This window comes from Hippopotamus amphibius, chromosome 3, assembly GCF_030028045.1.
Source record: "Hippopotamus amphibius kiboko isolate mHipAmp2 chromosome 3, mHipAmp2.hap2, whole genome shotgun sequence".
Lineage (NCBI taxonomy): Eukaryota > Metazoa > Chordata > Mammalia > Artiodactyla > Hippopotamidae > Hippopotamus > Hippopotamus amphibius.
In genome coordinates this window covers 105,153,886-105,176,020 of record NC_080188.1, presented here as the reverse complement: position 1 = coordinate 105,176,020, position 22,135 = coordinate 105,153,886, and the positions used below count along the sequence as shown (strand labels likewise).

The window sequence follows — 22,135 nt, the reverse complement described above, 5'->3', positions numbered from 1 at the left end:
TCCAACTCACTTATTCATTCTTCTGCCTCAGTTATTCTGCTGTTTATACCATCTAGAGTATTTTTAATTTCAGTATTTTGTTGTCCATTACTTTGTTTGCTCTTTAGTTCTTCTGAATCCTTATTAACTGTTTCTTGTATTTTCCGTGTTTTGTTATCGAGATTTTATATCATCTTTACTATCATTACTCTGAATTCTTTTTCAGGCAATTTTCCTATTTCCTCTTCATTTATTTGGTCTTGTGAGTTTTTTTCCTGCTCCTTTGCCTGCATTGTGTTTCTTTGTTTTCTCATTGTAGTCCAAATTTCAGAGGTTGCTTGTCCCAGCAATAACGGGGTTTAAAGAAGACTGCCCAAGCCCCAGACTAATGGCAGAGTGTTGAGTCAAACATATAATGAGTCAAGGAAACATATACATGTATAAGACACACAAATACTGAATCCAATAGAACATAAGGCACTAGAAAAACCTAATAGAAGAACCCCAGTATTCTATCAGACATTCAAAGAGAAAATCAACAGAAATTCAAAACCAAATCAGCACAAAACAAAAACAAAAGCAAACAAACAAAAAAACAACAAAACCAGCACACACACACAAACACAAATCCAGGGAGATTTTGAAAGCTAGGATCAAATATAAGAAAGAGCAAGAGTACCATCAGATGGACTGAAGATTCTCAGAAAGATATCACACAATTATACTTAGAACTAAAATGGAAACAAAACCTAATAATAAATACCAAAGCAGTGTGTCTTCTGGAGAATAAAGCAAGGAAACAGAGCAGACTGATAATATTGCTTCTAAGTATATTAAGATAAAATAAAATAAAAAAGATAGAAGACAGGACAGCAGTAGAGCATAGTGTGACTGGAAATATGAAAAGAAAAAGAAAGAAATAGAAATGTAAAAAAGGTAGAGATGAAAAGAAGGTAGGAGAGATACAGGCAGCATTACAAAAACTTAGCTAGAAATAGAAATATATAAAAAGGCTAAAAATAAAAATAGAATAAAAAATGCAATAAAAAATGTTATGAAATGTGTAGATCCCTTAGGACTAAGATCGTAATTAATAAAAAAACAAAAAACAAACAAACAAAAAAAAACCCCGAAACTAGAACTGATCCTAGAATGGACCAGATCAATAGAATTAATACTAATATTTCTGTTTCCTTAAGGTCTCAGCTGTAAGTGTCCTTCTACTCACCTTGGGCTTTTTGTAGTATTCTGTGAGCACCAGGGCTTCCTTTATTGTTCATCAGTAAGCACTGGTGTGTGGGGAGAGAGAGGGTACAATAGTTGCTCCTTCCCCTGGGAGTGAGTGAGCAGTGGCACCCTGCCTGGGTCACAGCAGCTTGGCCAGCTCAGGCCAAGAGAGCTCGACTCCAACCATAGCTCCTCTCCCCTGATACAGCTCTGCCAAGGCATGCTGCCTGGGTCATGGCAGCTCAGTCGGCCATGGCAGTGCCTGTTTCAGAGGGACACAGTTGGCTCAGCTGTAAACAGAATATCTCCACAGCTGGTCCACTCTGTGGGCTTTTGGCTTTCAGCTGCAGGCACTCTAGGCCATCTCCGCCAGGGGGCCTTTGTTATCCCTGAGTGCATTAGCTAGGCCCACAGGGGTCCTTCCTTTGTCCTTCACAGGCACAGAGAGAGAGAGAGAGAGAGAGGCTACACCCAAGGCTCCTCCCCCCTGCTTGTGAGTCAGCCGTATGCAGCTGCCACTATTGTTGCACCACTTTCCATGGTAGGCTCTCTCCACTGTGGATTTCTTCCCTCCTGTCCTCTCAGTCCATCTCCCCACTGCCAACAATGTTTCTAACGCTGAACCAGTTCTCTTGTTCCCACATTCCAGCTCCCAGACCCTCTGTTCAGCTGTGAATTAACGTCTCATTCTCTACAAGCTGATCCATGGTGTGGACCCTCCATGTGTTTCTCACTGTTTCCCATCTGCCACAGCTCACCCTCTTTGAACAGTCCCAAATACGCTTCACCCTCTTTGAGCAGTCCCAAATACCTCCCTTCTGACCCAGGGAAATTCCCCATTGGAGAAGGGGTTTCCCTGTCAGATAAGGGACATGTCCCCAAATCCAGCAATCTCCCCCCTGTTTAAGATCCCCCCACCCTAGGGTATGGGACCCATCCCTTTCCTTTCTTCTCCTCCTCTTTCTCCTTTTTTTCCCCCTCTGTCCTACCCAGTTATGTTGGGATCTTTGCAGTCCTTTCTGGTGTCCAAGGTTGTTTGCTGGTGTTCAGCTGGTTCTCTGTGAGAATTATTGCATCTTTTGGTGTATTCCTGATGCATCTGTGGAGAGGGATGTATTCCATGCCCTTCTACTTTGCCACCATCATCATTAATATTTTTTGAGTGTGAAATCCCTTTAGTTGTAATAGGACTATCTCCTTAAAATAGAGAGTCCAACCTGATGATTTCTCCCTAAAATGGAATTAAGTATAAATAACATCTCAACCATGCAAATACAGAGCATCTCTTACTAGAGTATGTTACCTTCACAGTTGTTCTGCATTCCATCTTTCCTGTTTGGATGTCTCTCTACACAGCTATTCACAGGATTCCTTTCTTTAAATGCCTCTTCTTAGTGAGGATCTCATTGACTTCATTATGATAATGCAGTTTATCTCCTTTGTGTCTCCTCCTGTTCCTCTTTCTTAAATGCATTTATTGCATAAATCACTATTTCACAAAACATGTACTTTGAGTTATATATACATTACCTACTAATGTAATAGTTAAAGCATATTTTTATTTTATTCACATAATATTTTTGCATAGATGAGACATGTTTGTAATCTTTTCTTTTCCTTATTCTACAATAAAAATAAATTTACATTACACTCAGGAAAATTGTGTATGTGTGTGGGTATGTTGTGTCAGGGAAACTTTCATAGTTTTACACCTACAGGGCTTTCATCTCTGTTAACATAATTAATTGCCATTGTTTTGAGTTCATTGTATGTTTTTAATGCTTTCCTTTATTATCTTCATGTTCTGAAATCTGTCTCCTCTGGAACCTACCCAGTTATGCAACCTTTTTTTTTCTTTCACATGCAAATTATACTAGTCCTTTACAAACTGCATTCTATTAATATTTCTGCAAACTTTTTTCCTCAAGATTGATCTCAGTCTTTGAAAAGTGTTTTAGTGGTGTTTGGTCACCTTCACTACACTTCTTAATCACCATTCTATGATGTGATTCTTTTCTATAAAAAAGTATACTGCCAGTATTGAAGCTGAAAATATATAATTGATTATTATATAAACAGAAGCATTAAACAAAATACTAAGGGCCATTGAAAAGTGTATGCAGCTTGCATATATTCTCCAGATCTATTGATAGAAGACTGATTTTTGGCAATATTAGTTTTTCAAATATACAAGTACAGATATACCTGTTTTTGCAGATATACAATTTGGTGAAGGAGGGAACAGTTAAATGATGTGATGATGTAGAGAGAGAATCTGTATTTGTGCAGGGTACAGGCTATCATGGTGTAACAAGGGGATTCAGTAACACTGCGGCTAAACAAAGAAAAAAGGTATCCTGGGATATAACTGTGCAGAGCTCAGTTGACTAAAGTTCGTGGGTGACTCTTTTTTATGGGATAAACCTGGGAGCAAATTGTATTGTTTTTCTTTCAAATGTTGTCTGACTCTGCATGGTTAGAGGGGGTTCATCCAGCTGTCTGTTAATAGTCTAGTTTAAGGGAAAAGTGAAATTTTTTCACATTGAAATGACAGTTTCTAAGTTTGCATTCATATGTATGTATAGTTTTTAAATAATAATAATTCCATTTCTTTAATAGACATAGGACTATCGATAATACCTGTTTCTTTTCATATGTCTCTTTAATGAATTGCAATTTTAATAAAATTATCACATTTATTAGCAAAAGATTGCTTATAATATATTTTATTTTCATTTCAGAATTTGTGGAGCCCATAGTGATATCCCTTCATTTATTCCTCATATTGGTAATGTGTGCTTCTTTTTTCAATGTGGTAGCCCTAGGAGTACAATATGCATGTTTAATTTATCATTAAATTAAACCTTAAATAATATACACCTCAACTTGTAAGAACCTTAGAGAAATAGAGATAAATCTTTTAATGTCCTATCCTTGGCTCTATTTTGTGGTCAGTTTTACTTTTGTGTAGTTTGAAACCTACAATCATCAATAGAGTTTTGCTTCAGCAAAACCTTAAGTGAAGTAATTAAAATTAAAGCTCAGTATATGTTATATTGACCTATATTTTTACATTTTGATGTCTTTTCATCTTTTTGTATAGGTCACATTTACTTCTGTGATCATATTCCTTCTGTCTGGAAAATTATTGAGCATAAGATTGCCTACTATAAATTATTGATAATTTCCATCTCAAGTGCCATGTAAGTGACCTCAAATCTTCTACGTCTTCTATGTCTGCCCTGAAAGAGACCCCTATGTTCTGAAACTGCAGAGCTGAGATTGCTAAATGCAAAGCCCAGAATCTGACCCTGCAAATGGTCGAATTACAACACAGATTGAATCCTCAGTCCTGCAAGGTGTCTATTATTAAAGTGAGGACAATGATTGGGGAAAATAGGATTAATAGAATTGTAATGGGGATGTGTGAAAAGATTCTGAAGAAGGTGGGGACTTTGATCTCCTAAATTCTGATGGCTACTTGGCCAATAGAAGTAGCCTTACCACTCTCCTTTGAGAGGGTTCACCCCACATTTCCTAAGAAAACTGGAGTGGCCTCCCCTGAGGCAAGAGCCATGCAATACAAGCTGATTCTCATCTGGAACCACCCTCATTTTCCCTCTCTGTTTCTAGACCTATAACTAGACACAAGTCCCAGCAAGTCCCTAAAGGTGAGGAGCAAAGTATGACTCATGAGGAGGTGTGCTACTGTCCAAAAGAACTACTTGAGTTTTTAATTTATATAAGCAGAAATCTGAGAAATATGCATGGGTCTTTAGTGTGTGGGAAATGGTGGAAGGAACATAAGGGTGGATCAGGTCACATTTATTAATATGGTCCTATCAGTAATCAGTTTCTGCATTTCATGGTGCAGATGGAGGGGGTTAGAAAGGGCTCTAGAAGTTTGTTTGATTAGTTGGCTGAAACATAGAACAAAAGGAGCCCGCAGTAAGTTAACATATAAAGCCTTACCTGCCTCGGTTTAATGTAAGGAAAGGGATTTACAGACTTAGATTTGAATTTTAGAGTGGACTTATTATTTAATATCTAGTCACTCACAGTGGGAGTGTGCAAAAGACACAGCTTTCACCAGCTCTATGAGAAAAAAATTTTTGAAGGCAGCTCCAGCACACTTAAAGAACTCTGCGATTGATCCTCCATAGGCCAGACCTTACAGTAGAAACTGCAGTCAGTGAACTGGGAGTCCTAAATGCAAATGTAGCAATTGGATCCTGGGGTGGCAGAGAGAAAGAGGAGGTACCCAACCTCAGAGAAAAGGATGCGTGATTACCCTCTAAGACAGAAGACTCCAAGCAGCAAACAGAATAGTCCAGCCTGTTAACACATATGCTGTTGGCTAGTTGGTCATAGTGTTTCTAGAAGTGAAATAGATAAGAAGCCTATTAAATGCTGACTTGATCTGTACAAACAGAAAATTTCTAGGTTAAATGAACAAAAGTCAAACTTGAATGACAAAAAACAGAGTCATGGTCCCTCAATCTGTTCCTGGACTGAGCCAATTTACAGTTCTAGAACCCTTTAATGAAGGGGAGTCCAGGGATACTTGGGGAAGGACCCTGGTATATTACCAAAAGTTTAAACTGTTGATCTTTCTCCAGTTCTTCCTTTAAGGGACCTTTGGCCTTTTAGCAGGGTGACTGTGCATTACTGAAAAGGAAATAATCAGATCTTTGGGGACAATTGGATACTAGCTCTGAACTGATACTAATTGCAGAAGACCAAAAACATCACTGTTGCTTAAAGGTTAGATTAAGGGCTTATGAAAGTCAAGTGACCAATGCAGTTTTATCTCAAAGTGAGTCCAGTGGGTTCCTGAATTCATCCTATGGTTACTTCCCAGGTCTAGAATGCATACTTGGAATAGATCAGCTCTGCACCTGGCAGAATTCCCACACTGGTTCTTTGACCTGTGACATGAGGGCTATCAGGGTAGGAAAAGCCAAGTGGAACTGCCTCTATCAAGGTGATAGTAAATCAAAGTCAATACTACATTCTTGGATGAAAAGAAGAGACTAGTGACATCATCATAGACTTGAAGGATGCAGGAGTGGGGATTTCTTCTATATCCCCATGTGAGTCTCCTCTTTGGCCTGTGTTAAAGACTAATGAGTCTTTGAGAATGATGAAAACTTATTTTAAGCTTAACTTGGCAGTTACTCCATTCGCTGCTATTGGGTCAGACATGGTTTCACTGCTTGAACAAATTAACAGAGCTCCTGGTACCTGGGATGCAGTTACTGATCCAGCAAGTACTTTTTTTCTCCATCCATTTCCATAAGGTCTACCAGAAGGAGTTTGCTCTCAGCTAGTAAGGCCAGCAATATAACTTCATTGTCCTACCTCAGGGGTGTAGCAGTTCTCCAGTCTATGTCATAATTTGATTTTCATGGATTTGATTGCTTTTCCTTCCACAAAATAATCACATGGATCCATTACATTGCAGACACTGGGTTGGACCTAGTGATCAACAAATAGCAGCTACTGCAGATTTATTGGTGAGACATTTATGTATCATGAGTTAGGAAAAATCTGACAAAAATTGAGGCATTTTCTACCTTAGTGAAGCTTCTAGGTGGTGTGGGGAATGTTTTCTACTTTATTTATTTGTATTGGTTCCAGTGCTTTGTCCAGACATTTTGTTTCATTTCTTTAGTTTTGTATTATTTTTTATTGAAGAATACTTGATTTATAATGTTGTGTTAATTTTTGCTATACCACAAAGTGATTCCGTTATACATATATACATATATATATATATATATACATACATATTTTTAAATATTTTTTCCATTATGGTTTATCTCAGAATACTGACTACAGTTCCCTGTGGTGGAGTGGTCCCTGTGGTCCTATACAGTAAGACCTTGTTTATCCATTCTATATGTAATAGTTTGCACCTGCTAACCCCAAACTCTTAGTCAATTCCTCCCCAACCCTCTTCACTTTGGCAAGAACAAGTCCTTTCTCTATGTCTGTGAATCCATTTCTGTTTCATAGATCGGTTCATTTGTGTCATAATCTAAATTCCAAATATAAGTGATATCATATGGTATATGTCTTTCTCTTTCTAACTTACTTCACTTAGTATGATAATGTCTAGGTCCATCCATGTTGCTACAAATGGCATTATTTTGTTCTTTGCTATAACTGAGTAGTATTCCATTGTGCATATATACCATGTCTTCTTTAACCATTCACCTGTTGATAGACATGAAATATTCCTTCTAAAGTCAGGAAAATTTGCTGCATCTAGTTCCTCTACAACCAAAAATGATGCACAACACTAGTTGTGTAGTAGACCTCAGAATTCTGGAGGCAGTATATTCCTCATTTTGTTGTGTTACTCCAGCCCATTTACCAAGTGACCTAAACTGCAGACAGTTTTAAGGGGTTCATAAGAGGAGGCTCTGCCACAGGTCCAGACTGCTGTGCAAGCTTCTCTTCTGCTTGGACTGTATGATCCAGAAGGTCCAATGGTGCTTGAAGTGTCAGTGGCAGATAGCAATGCTGTTTGGAGGGTTTGGTTGGCCCTGATAGGAAAATCAGAGTGCAAACCCTTAGTACACTGGAGCAAAGCCTTGCTTTCCTCAGAGATGACTACTTCTCTTTTGGAAAACAGCTCTTGGCCTGCCACTGAGCCTACTAGAGACTGAAAACTTTACTATGGTGACCAAGTTACCATGCCAACTATGCACCCCATCATGAGCTAGGTGATTTCTTATCCAACAAATCATAAATTTGAGCATGTACAGCAGTCCTTCACCATTAAATGGAAGGCTGTATATGAGATTGGGGCTGAAAAGGTCCAAGTAAGGTACATGAAGAAGTAGCCCAAATCCCTGTGGTCCACACTTCTCTCTCTCCTATCCTGAACCTATGGCTTCTGCAGAGTTCTCTATGATCATGTGACAGGCCTAGTTTACAAATGATTTTGTACAGTGGACATGCAGAGGCCCAAGGTGGACAGCTATAAAATGATAGCAACTTTCTGTGACATCCCTGAAAGACTGTAGTGAAGGGAATTCCTCCCAGTGGGAAGAACTTGGAGCAGTATAACTAGATGTCCATTTTCCTTGGAAGGGGAAATGGCCAGATGTGCAATTATATACTGATTTGTGTCCACAGCATATATGTGCAAGAGTCAGAATAAGAAATACCAAGGAGAGGAGGGATCTCACAAAACACATATCTAACTTCATTGGATGCACATAAGGATAGACTGCAAGTAGCCTCTCAGTGTAGAGAAGCATGCAAGATGCCACCAACATAGGAAGCAGTGATAGGGGCACATAAATTCACATAAACCGGCTATATAGTATGTACATATAAAGTGTACATAATGTATGCAAATGGTTAAATGTGCATATTGTATTATATATAGACATATATAGTATGTGTCTATAAAGTATATATAATGGAAATGCTTTTCTCTAAGCTACACTTCTAATTTGTCTTTCCTGAGCCTTAAGCATGCTCTCAATAAATATTACCATCTAGCGTCAGTAAAATTTTTGGTGTTTCAGAAGGGATCTAATCAATTTCTATGATTTGACAGTAACAAGAAAATATTTTGATAGTGGAATAAAAATACGTGATGTTAGCCAAACTGAGAAAGTCCTGCCCATATGTCTGCATGGAACATTCTGTGTGAGATGACAAGGAGCCTCTTCACAGGGACTCCAGAATGGAGAAGCAGCTTCATAAGGAGTGCTAAAGACTTACTGCAAATAAGGTGAGGTTATGCCAATCCACAGAATCCCAAGGATATAGCTATAGCAACAGCGTATGAAACTCAAATTCCACAGTGAGTGACAACGGCAATATACTTAGATCCGTGCATGTTTAATATGGATCCATTTAAACAGTAATAAGCATATAGATGATATAAATTATGTACATTTGTAAAAGGTTGCATTGATGAACTAACTAATGCTTTATTTGGAACTATGCTAGGATACACAAACACTATTAACTGAAACCAGACAATTTCTTCTCTAATTTCTGAGCATAGAGATATGAACTTTCAATTGCCTTTGTGATTTTACTACTAAACGTGCACTTTGCTTATCAATCAATTTGTCCCGACAGTTTTTTCATTGCCTCTTTTACACCTTTGTTTCTTAAACTGTAGATGATGGAATTCAGCATGGGAATCACAATGGTATAAAATATAGACATTATCATGTCATAGTCTTAGGCATAGCTGGAACTTGGTCTCATATATGTGAAGAGGATGGTTCCATGGTAATTTGACACTCCAGTTAGGTGAGAGCCACATGTGGAAAAGACTTTTCTTCTTCCTTCCTCAGAATGCATCCTCAGAATGGCCAACAGAATGCAGCCATAGGAGATCAGGACAATCAGGATAGTGACTGTCTCAATAGAGCCCACAAAGTAGAAGAGTAAAAGCTGGTTTGTGTGAGTGTCAGAGCAAGAAATAGCAAGGAGGGGAGGGTTGTTACAGAGCACATGTCTAATTTCATTGGATACACAAAAGGATAGACTAAATGTGACCACTGTGTGTACAGAAGCATGCAAGATGCCACCAACATAGGAAGCAATGATGAGGGACACGTAGACTCTGGGTGGCATGCTAACTGAGTGCGGGAGAGGATTGTAGGTGGCTACATAGCGATCATAGGCCATTGCAGCCAAGAGAAAGCATTCTGTGGTCCCAACAGTAACAAAGAGAAACATCTGTGCTGCACATCCAAGATAGGAAATGGTTTTATTCTCTGACAGGAAATTTATTAACATATTTGGAGTGACAACTGAGGAATAGCAGGCATCCAGGAATGATAATGCACTCAGAAAATAGTACATAGGGTTGTGGAGCTGGGAATCCATAATGACGAAGAAAACCAGTCCTAAATTTCCTACCAGTGTAAAAGATAGATTGCCAGAAAAAGAAAAAAATAGGAAGACTTGCAGCTCAAAATCATCTCTAACGCCTATCAATATAAACATGGTTACTTCAGTCACATTTTTCATCTGAAGCCTGTGTAAATCTAAATCTGATGAGAACTATGCCATTTCAGTTTTTCTTCATAGGTTTTAAAGGCAATAACTTGTGAAAATAGTGTCCACCCAATTGCATCTTCCTGTGTGTTTCTTAGCATGGTGTGATGATTTCCATGGTAGTCATGGGATAGGCAGTGATGACGTTGTTGGATCCAAGTGGATGCATTTGCTGTTGAGTAAACGAAAGAAATTTTTTCATTCAGTCATTAAATAAATTTATCATGTTAAAAGTATCCTGTCAATTTAAGCAGTTTATTTTCTAGTTTACTGTTTTGTTAAATTCTTTGCTATCTGTTTTCATATTACACAATTTTATTTTTTATTTTTTTAATTTTTTAAGAACTTTTATTGAGATACAGTTAACAGATAATAAACAGCATATTTTTAGAGTGTACAATTTGGTATCCCAATCTCCCAGTTCATTCCCCCCCAACCCTCCCTGATTTCCCCACTTGGTGTCCATATGTTTGTTCTCTACATCTGTGTCTCTGTTTCTGCCTTGCAAACCGGTTGATTTAGAACTGGAAAATATGAATAAAAGTAGGATTACTTCAGTTCTGAAATATTGTACTGGTAAGTACAATACTAAGTACCAGCTTTGATACAATGTGCATGAAATGCTTTTTATTGTTCACAATTGTAAAAATAGAACTAAGCACACTTACGTCACAAGATTGAGTTTGATTTAAAGAAAAAAGATATAAAATATTTAACTTTAAATATTTCCCAATAACTAGAAAATGGCACAAATTAAACTTATATTTCAACTTATTGTGCAGAGCTGCCTGTTCAATAGAATAATTTTATATTCTTTTTCTTGTCAATTATCCTGTTCCACTAGTTTCCATTACAGAACAGTGGTTAACAGAACAGCAGAGAGTATTTTGGAGACTATACACCCATTTTGCAAACAATAACAATATGAATTTTTTAAATTTTTTCTAAAAATATATACCATTAAGTTGTTCATTTTGGCCTCTGCAGCTTATCATACTGTTACTGAGTTTCAAATGTTACCTTAGTAACAATATGAGGTATTTCTCAGTTCATGTACTTATTATCTCTACAATGTTTTTGGATGTATTTTTTTTCTGTTGTTTTCTCCTTTATTCTTTTTTTTTAAACTCTTTATTGGAATATAATTGCTTTGCACTTTTGTACCAGCTTTTGAGGTACACCACAGTGAATTAGCTGTATTTATACATATATCCCCATATCCCCTCCCTCCCATGACTCTCTCCCACCCTCCCTGTCCTGGCTCTAAAAGGCACCACCCATCATACAGTTGATCTCCCTTTGTTACAGAGCAATTTCCCACTAGCTATCTATTTTACAGTTCGTAGTGTATATATGTCTATGCTACTCTCACACTTCATCCCAGGTTCCCCTTCACCCCCTGATCCCACCAACCCTGTGTCCTCCAGTCCATTCTCTGCATCTGCATCCTTATTCTTGTCCTGTCACTGAGTTCATCAGTATCAGTTTTTTCTTTTTCTTTTAGATTCCATAAATATGAGTTAGCATATAGTATTTGTTTTTCTTTTTCTGGCTTACTTCACTCTGTATGACATACACCTCATTACATATAGCTCCATTTCATTCCTTTTTATGGCTGAGTAATATTCCACTGTGTATATGTGCCACATCTTCTTTATCCATTCATCTGTTGATGAGCATTTAGGTTGCTTCCATATCCTGGCTACTGTAAATAGTGTTGCAGTGAACATTATGGTACATGTTTCTTTTTGGATTATGGTTTTCTTTGGGTATATGCCCAGCAGTGGGATTACTGGGTCATATGGTAGTTCTATTTTTAGTGTTTTAAGGAAACTCCAAACAGTTTTCCACAGTAGCTGTATCAATTTACATTCCCACCAACAGTGCAGGAGAATTCCCTTTTATCCAAACCTTCTCCAGCATTTATTGTTTCTAGATTTTATGATGATGGCCATTCTGAACGGTGTGAGGTGATACCTCATTGTGGCTTTGACTTGCATTTCTCTAATGATTAGTGATGTTGAGCATCTTTTCATGTGTTTGTTGGCTATCTGCATGTCTTCTCTGGAGAAATGTCTATTTAGGCCTTCCATCCATTTGTGGATTGGGTTATTTGCTTTTTTGGTATTAAGCTGCATGGGCTGCTTGTATATTTTGGAGATTAATCCTTTGTCCGTTGCTTCATTGGCAAGTATTTTCTCCCATTCTGAGGGTTGTTTTCTTGTCTTGTTTATGGTTTCTTTCACTGTGCAAAAACTTTTAAGTTTCATTAGGTCCTATTTGTTGGATGTGTTTTTGAGATGTATTTCTGTCAAAAACAGATTATAGCCATTCTTTTAATATATTATAGTTGCTTATGGAGTTTCTAGAATAACTGTGAAATTAATGTTACCTGATCATAGATTAAAAAAAAAATTTCAGAAGCTTTTTGCTAAAAGAATAAAAGCACTGTATTTACCACAAAATTGTGTTTGATTTCTTTTTTCTCTGATGTCATCACATTCTTCCTCACTTGGTGGCATATGAATAAAGGGAAGTATGGGATTATTTTAAGTAAAAGAAGCACCCGTATCTGAACTGAAATCTTAGTTATTGAAAAAATTAATTACTGTGGATTCATCATATTTAAGGGGAAGAATTTTGGCATACATTTCCTTCAACATGTCATAATCAAAAAGTGTTTAAAAACAGTGAAACATCTGCCCCCACAGGGCCAGGCTGAACTCAGTGACTTACAAATGATTTAGATGCATGATGTTAAACATGCTACATTTTTGTTGTATTGAGATGTCCCAACATCAATAATAGAATAAATAGGACTCCCTAGGTGGCGCAGTGGTTAGGAATCCATTTGCCAATGCAGGGGACAAGGGTTTGAGCCCTGTCCTGGGAAGATTCCACATGCCACGGAGCAACTAAGCCCATGTCCCACAACTATTGAGCCCGTGTGCTGCAACTATTGAAGCCCACATGCCCAGAGCCTGTGCTCCACAATAAGAGAGGCCACTACAATGAGGAGCCCATGCACCACAATGAAGAGTAGCCCCTGCTCACAGCAACTAGAGAAAGCCCGTGTGCAGCAACGAAGACCCAACACAGCCAATAAATAAAATACATAAATTTCTAAAAAATATGAAGAGAATAAATAAATAGGCTTAAAACTGTTGTTAGAAATAGAAGAAAGCCACTTCATTATATTCCCAGAATTATTCCCATAGATCCAGGTAGAAGACATTTCTAATGCATGGAATAAATAGCTTGATAAATGTGAGTTTACAAAACCAAAAAATACTTGACTCAGAAAAATTCAGAGTAAAAAAAATATAACTAAGTTCTGATTTCTGTATAAATCCATACAGCTTACATAATTATCATACAAACACACATAGAGACAAAAACAATACTGTATAATTAGGTTTGAATTGTTATATTAATAAAATAGTTTATAAAGACATCAATTAATAGTGTAAATATGTATCAATAAATTTGGGGGCATCACCAAAATTACATTACTGTTTACAAAATTTCTATTCTCTCTTTTTCTCTCCAAACCTTCTCTTCTTCTTTCTTTTTCTCCCTCTCTCTTTCTCTCTCTCAAATCCATGAAATATATACAAAAATATTTACTACAGGCTCAGATGAAAAGTGGGAATTAGTCAGGTAGAAATAAGCACAGAGAAAATAAATGCAAATATGGAAACCAATTTTGAAAAATGTACCAGTAAGTCTAGTAAGGAATCCATCACAGAATATATGTTGGGTGATATGTACAGGAGAAATTTCAGTGACATTACAATCCTAACCTTTGCTTAACTGATATTCTTGAGATTAGACAGTTGTGGGATGGGGGGGAAATTGTCTTATTTCAAGACAATTGAAGAGGAGAGGGGATTAAGAACTTTCTTTGGAGTTAAAACCCTGTATTAAAATCTCAGATTTAGCACTTAGTGACAGCACACGCTTGGAAAAGTTAATTCGTCTGAAGCAAAAAATAAATAATTCATTGACCAAAAATTTCAGGTGTATCTTATTTAACTACATAAACACGATGTGATTGCAGAGCATTTTTTCTTATCAGCTGCATTAAAATATGTGTCTTTAAGTTAAAGATTCAAGTATGTGTGAATGATACATATACATGAAATATCTTCAAATTTCATTTAACACCAATAAAATAAATAAGGAATTTAAAATCAAACTGCAAAAATAACAGCATTGAGCAATTAATGGCTCCCAAACATAAACAAAGAATTTCTTTTTTTAATAAATAAATTTATTAAAAAAATAAAAAATAAAAGGAAATACAAAGCTCTTTTCCAAAGTGGTTGCACCAATTTATAATCCCATCAGCAAAGTTAAGAAAATTCTATTGATTCATCCTTTCAAACACTTGGAAATGTCGTATTTTTTAAAAATGTCCCAATTGTAAAATGTATCTGGTTGTTAAATAACACCTCAAGGAGTGTTGATTAGCACTCACCTCATCACTGATGACATTATGTTTATTGGTCAGGAGATCCATTTCTATGTTAACATTTCCTCTCAAGGTTCCCACCATTTTGAGGGTTGTAGGATTTTTGCTGATTTCTTTTCAAAAGTTATCCTGGCCTTGTTGGTCCTTTAAGACAGCGAACAGACTCTTTTTAGTTCCTTATCATATGTGATAGTCCTTTCAAGCTCTGGTTTGTGGTCTCAGTCCTGTCACTTCTAGCTTGATATTCTAAGACAAACGAACAAGCCTTTGATGCCTTACATTTCTCATCTGTAAAATGGGCATGATAATAAAACAGTCACAGTATGTATCCAATGGCATTTCTATAAGTCCTTTGCTTTGTCGTTTAAAGTAATACATATATTTGTTATATGGCACTAAATATACATCAAAATACTTTTCTATTGATATCAAACACAGTGAATCCAATGATTCTACAGTAGAAGAAACTTTGAAATGCATTTATGTAACTGCATTCTGCCTATTCCCAAATTAGAATAGTGAATCATTTTTTTCTGAAAACTAGCCCTATCATAAACATCCTTTGAACATTAAGGATGTCTTTAAAATCAAAATTTATAAGTGGCATTCTGTGATGGGGTATACCAAAACAAAAAACAAACAAAAAAATGTGTTGATGGCCTTTTTCAACCTAAAAAGGAAAAAAATTAAGAATTAGTGCCATTTTTTAAAAAATAAAAATATGGAATGGTAAAAGAAACTATATTGGCATGTCAATAAAATGATAATATATTTACTTAAATCCTCCTAGTACTCTGGTTAGTATAAATTTCTAGTAATCCTTGATGTCTGTGTTCTTGCCTGCAGAGCGAGAAGATGAGCTTACAATTAGAGGTATGTTTCATTCCAAATTGTGTTCAATTAGAATATTTACCTATTTCACTCTGGGGTACTGGAGTCATGAGAGAGAAAAAGTATGACGTTTAGCTACTACATCCAAACTGTTCTTCAAACAGGCATTATTGTTAAATGATATTTTAGAAAATTAGAACTGATTGTGTTTATGTCTTACTATTACACTTTAACAGATAGAAACTAGAAATCCTGAATTTTTAGCAAAACATATTCAATCTAGAAAACTAAAATAAAAACAGTTTCCGAACTCTCACGGTCAAAAAATCTAAAGTACCAGGCATCCATGGGAACAGTATTACAAACAATAAGCTCAATAAGAGGGAGAGTTAGGAGTGCAGCTACTACATATCACTGAGTACCTACCAGGGGTTATGAATTTTGTGTACATTACCTAAAGTAATCTACATAGCAACTTAAAAACTAAATAATGTAGCATCTTTTTATAGGTGAGAAAACAAAAACTAAATAATACAGCATCTTTTTATAGGTGAGAAAACTGAGCCCAACTAGACATATAACTCGACCAGGGTCACAAACTTCCTAGGAGAACCAGGATTCAAGCCTAGATTTCTCTAACTGCAGATTCTACACGATTTCCACTTGGTTTATTAAAATTCCATTATGACATGCATAATTCTGGAAATGTTATCATCTAGAAACAATATGAGACAGCAACCTTGTACATTGGGATTCTCTTCTTTAAGTAATTAAGTTTATTAGACCATGAAATTAAAACACATGCACACACAAGTAGCTTCTAGATCAATTAGCTAACTAGGAAAACAAATTTAAAATATCTTTGTATTTTTCTTTCAAAAAATAATGATTCCAAAGTGGCATATACCCAAAGGTTGGTTAATAGTTTATTTTTCTCCATTTAACAGTGTTCTTGAACTTTAAATACAACTCTCTGATTCTACTGCCCCTGTATTGACCATTATCTTTCATGAAGGAAATTAAAGAAAATTTCTCATTTACTGCTCTATTGACCAATGTATGTATGGAGCCCTTCCTGTTTTCTTTCCTATATTTCCTGAAAGAGATGTATCAATTTTTAATACAATTTAGAGTTAATTAGAACTCTCTTTCTTAAATACAAATACTAAGGCACATGTTCTAATTTCAAATTCAAGGGAATAGTTTCTAAAATATATATATAAGTTATGAAATCTCCTTCCTCTCACCTGTGGGAATGTACTGTTCACTCAATGAAGATACACTGTGAATATTATGTATTTATATTCTTATACTGAACCATTTTTTCAAGTTCTTAAAGTTTACAGCAAAGCCTCAAGAGGAAAGCACACTAATTCTTTTCTGGGATAGAAAAGTTTCAAGATGATTTTTTTCCTCCTTGTAAACAAGTGAAGGGTTCTGGATACCAAACTAAATGATGAAAATGATGATATCAATGTACTTTAGACTCTAGTTTAAAGTAACCCCTTAGTGGAAAAGAAATCTAATGCTATAGGAATATTCCAAGCTCTGATACTAATAAGTAGCTATGTGCTGTTAGATTGATAAACAAAATTGTGTAAAATCCAGTTCTATCTTCCTGGGAATATGACCTTTTTTAATTCTCTGAATATTCTGTAAACATGAACATAATGAAAGCATAACCTATAACAAAATTTATAATTCTTTAATAAATATAACTGTACTTTTTGTAAATTTAAAATACTACAGTTGTGAGTGATATGAGATATAGATTTAAGCTCATTGAGCATTTAATAGGGGTGATAAGATATGAAAACAAGAACAGGAAGAATTGATAGGAGAGATGTGACAGCATACAGAAAACTGTAATGTTCTATGTGATAGAACAGTAGAATGTTAGAGAAAAGACAGAGAGAAAGGTCAAATATTTGAGGTGTATAGGGTCTTGTTTTAAAGATTGCCATGTACTGATATGGAGTAGTAATTGGCAATGTATACGAGAAATTTGCGGAAAAACTGTGAAAAAGACACGGATGCCTAAGTTCCCCAGTAAAAGATTGTTAGTTATTAACTAGGAATGTTGGTTTTGAAACGTGAATGTAAATGAAGAAAAGGAATAAAGATGATACTGGTGACAGCCCAACTGTGAAGTTGATTTATCAACTAAATGCAACTCTAAATTGATCTATCTACAGTCACTACAACCCCAACATAAATTACACAGGTCTTTTTGTAGGAATAGATATTCTGATACTACAATTTCCATTGAAGCAAAGAACTTTGAAAAAATAATTTTGAAAAGGAAGAAGAAAGAAGAAAGTTGTAATATTCCCATAATTTTGATTTCATGACTACTGTAAAGGCTAAAATAATCAGGGAATGGGGTACTGGTAAAAAGATACCTAGATCAGTGGAACAGAATAGTCTTCAGAAATAGATTCACACACCTGTGGTCAATTCTTTTTTGACTAAGTTGCTGAGAGAAATCTATGAAGGAAGGATAGCACTTTTTATAGAAATAGCCTTATGTCACACACACAAAATAAGCATTGACTTCTTGTTTGCACTATATATAAAACTTTTCTCAAAATGAATCTTAAACCTTAATAACATTTCTAGAGAAAACATGGACATCTACATGACCATGGTTTAAGCTCGAATTTTTAGATAAACCTCAAAACACATGAAACATGGGAGAAAAAAGTGATAAATTGCATTTTATCACATTAAAATCATCTGCTCTACAAAAGACATTGTTGAGGAAATAAACAAACAAAGCAAAGACTTGTACAAAATATTTGCTAAAGAACTACCCAATAAAGAATATATATCCAGGATATTAAAAAAGGACATCGAAACAAAATAAAAGAAAAACAATTAAAAAATGGGCTTGAACTTGAACAAACATTTTTTAACAAAACCCCATGACAAAGTGTTAAACATCATCTGATGTTAGGGGAAGAAATTCAACTTAAAACATACCTATCAGAATGAGTAAAGTTTAATACATGATAATACCTGAGAAACGAAATGTTTGTGAGGATGCAAAACAACTGAACTGCTTGTCCACTGCTGTAGGAATGTTAGTGTTACAGCCACTTGAGAAAATAATGTGACAGTTTCTTATGAAGTGAAACATGAACTTAATATACAACTCAACAATTTCACCCTGTTATTTACCCAAGAGGAATGAAAACATAGACATACACAAAATTTGTGACTTCCAATGTTTATAGAAGCTATATGGACTATATTCCCACACTGAAAATAATTTAAATGTTCATCAACTAGAGAATGATAAACTAATGGTGGTACATCCATAGAATGGAATACTACTCAGCAATTAATAAGAATAATATCACTGATATATTCAAGTACACAAATCGATCTCAGATATCTTGTGCTAAGTGGAAGAAGGCAAATTCCAAAGTTGATAGACCATGTGATTCCACCTATATCACATTCTGGACGAGGGGAAAATAGAAAAATGGAGAATACATCTGTGATTGCCAGAACTGGATGGTAAAGGCAGGTGATTGACTACAAGTGGTATACAGGGGATTTTTACAATGTTGGAACAGTTCTGTAGGTTGATTAGTTATACAGTTATATGTGTTTAGCATTCATATAAGTGGCACCTATAAATAGTGGATTTTTATTAATTTGTATTAAAACTTGATATCCTTAATTTTAAAAACTAGTTATTACATAATGTAATTTTTGCTTCGGAATGGGGATTGTCTTTGTACTGGAGATAGTGACAAGAAGAAAGTATAAGGGAGACATCTGAGGTAATGGCAGTTTTCTACATCTTAGTCTTGGTTTTTTTGATATGGTTATGTTAAGATTGTGAAATTTCATCACGGTATACTAGAATAAGTACTTTTCTATATGTATATCTTAATAAAAATTATGAAGGAAACAAAACTACTCTCTGCATTGTGTTAATAATAATTAGTAATGAGAATTTCCTATAATTTTCTTCTATCTGACTTGTCTCATTTTCATTCAAATTTCTTTTTTATGACTTTTTTTTAAAGAGAAGTTATAGGTTCACCACAAACTTAAGAAGGTACAGATATTTCCCATACACTCCCATTATTAATATTCTCCATCAAAGTGGTATTTTTGATGATTAATAAACCCATATTAACACACCATAATCACTTAAAGTCCATCACTTACCTTAGGGTTCACTCTTGGTGGTGTATACCCTATGAATTTGAAAAATATATATAATGACATGAACCCATCATAGTCTTACATAGACTTATTTTCACTGCCCTAAAAGCCCTCTGGGCTCTGCCTCATTATCCTCCTGCTCCCAAACCTCTGGAAATCATTGATCATTCTATTCATTGTGTTCTCTGATTTTCAGTTTTCTAGGTTTCTACTGATATAGCCTCAAGGTCACAGATTCTTTCCTCTGCCATGTCTCCTCTACTAGCAAATCCATTAAAGGGATTCTTCATTTTGGTTACACTGTTTTTGACTTCTAGCATTTCTTTTTGGTTCTTTCTCAGGATTTCCATCTCTTTACTTACATTGCCCATCTGTACTTGCATGCTGTCTACTTGATTCATATGATTCATATGATTAATTGTAATTAATCATTTAATTAATTAATATGATTAATACATAACTAATATGTAATTGTTATGTAATTAATCATATTAATTATAGTGTAACCACATAACCAGCCCAAATTGGCCCTATCCTGTTTCTAACAAGATGACCTGTTTCTCAGAGACAAAACAACAAAACCGGAAGTCATGCAGTCAAAGCATATGAAGAGTAAATGATTTTGGCCTCGAACAACACTCGGGGACAAAGTTTCTCCCCACCTTGAAACCAAAGGACCAGGACATACATGAGCAGAACCTGAACAACAGAACACTGTCAAGAGCCAAGAGTCCACAAAGATCTGGTTCCATAGTATTGGCCTCTGAGCACATTGGGCTATAAGCCCTTTGCTTGTTAATGATAGCTGTGTTAAATTTCTAGTGTGATAGTTTATTCTAATATCTCTGCCAAGTCTGGTTCTTATACTGGCTGTGTGTCATTCAAATGTCCAGTTTCTTGCTTCTTAGAAAGAACTGCATTTTTTTTTCTGAGTAGCTGGATGTGATGTACTGGGTAAGAAGAAACTGCTGTAAATAAATCTTTAGTCATGATGTGGTAAGGTGCTTGAGTTGGGGAAGTGTTCTAAAGTCTTATAATTAGGTCTCAGTCTTTGCACTCTGAACTTCATAATTGTTTCTTAGTCTTTTTCTGCCCCTTAAGTGGGGCTGGATGACTAGAGTAAGCTGGAGTCGGGTATTTCTCTCCTCCTGAAGCCACTGAAGTGTGTCTTGAGGGGTTCCAAGGAGCTCCAGTCCTTTGTCTCCACACAGAAAGAATTCAGCGAGATGTAAAGTTAATCGATAAGAAGTGATGTATTAGAACAGAAGCTTGTGAGGCTTACAAGTGGGCAGGTGAGAGGGTGCTGCACCCTGAGAACTTAGTGGGCGTTAGTTTTATAATCAAAAGAAAAGTGTGGAGGGGGAGAAGAAAACCTTCTCATTCTTGAGTAGATGCCAAGATTCCATCATCAGCTCCTCCTCCACATCTGGTGGGGGAGTTTTCTTGTCCCTTCATGGTTAATCTGGAACTGTCATGGCCCAATGAAAATGAACAAAAATTGCTAACATATACACTAAAAATGGCAAATCATTTTAGGTTTCAGTATAACGTCACCATTTCCTTATGTTTCTCTTTTTAGTGTGTGTAGAGGATCATGGACTAGGCATCATTAACTTACTGAGTTCACTGAGCAGGATACAGGTTTCATGCCATTATTGTTTTCCTGTTTTGGGGCATGCCTTATGCTTCTGCTGCACAGTTTTGTTGCTAAGCATGTCTGATTGGTTTTTTGCTTAAGCAAACCTGATTTTTTTATAAATTTATTTATTTATTTTATTTATTTATTGGCTGTGTTGGGTCTTTGTTGCTGCACAAGGGCTTTCTCTAGTTGCTTCGAGCGGGGGCTACTCTTCCTTGTGTTGCACGAGCTCCTCATTACAGTGGCTTCTCTTGTTGCAGAGCACAGGCTCTAGGCACATGGGCTTCCATAGTTGCTGCACATGGGCTCAATAGTTGTGGCTCACGGTCTCTAGAGCACAGGCTCAGTAGTTGTGGTGCATGGGCTTAGTTGCTCTGCAGCATGTGGGATCTCCTGGGGCAGGGATCAAACCCACGTCCCCTGCATTGGCAGGCGGGTTCTTAATGACTGCACTACATAGGAAGTCCCAAACCTGCTTTCTTGAGAGATCATTAACTTACAGGGGTCTCCTATACTTTTTTTCTCTATTTAAAAATCCCATAATGGGATTAACTATTTAATCACCTATTTTGTTCCTTTACTTTGTCCCTGTCACTCCCAGGTTGGTTAGCCTCTGAAAACACCCCAGCACGCTAGGCTCTGGTTAAATAGTGTCTCCTGAGGGCAAGCTTTCTTAAGATGAACAGAATAGCCTTGCATATTTCAAAATAGTTCCTTTTGCCTCCCCCTGCTGGAAGCACAAGTATTTTTTCTCCAGTATTTCC

At 36.1% G+C, this 22,135-nt stretch overlaps 1 pseudogene; it reads right to left on the bottom strand.

Moving 5' to 3' along the window:
• Positions 1 to 3,302: 3,302 nt before the first annotated feature.
• On the bottom strand, positions 3,303 to 10,308 carry LOC130848515 (olfactory receptor 5T1-like; annotated as a pseudogene).
• Positions 10,309 to 22,135: the final 11,827 nt, after the last annotated feature.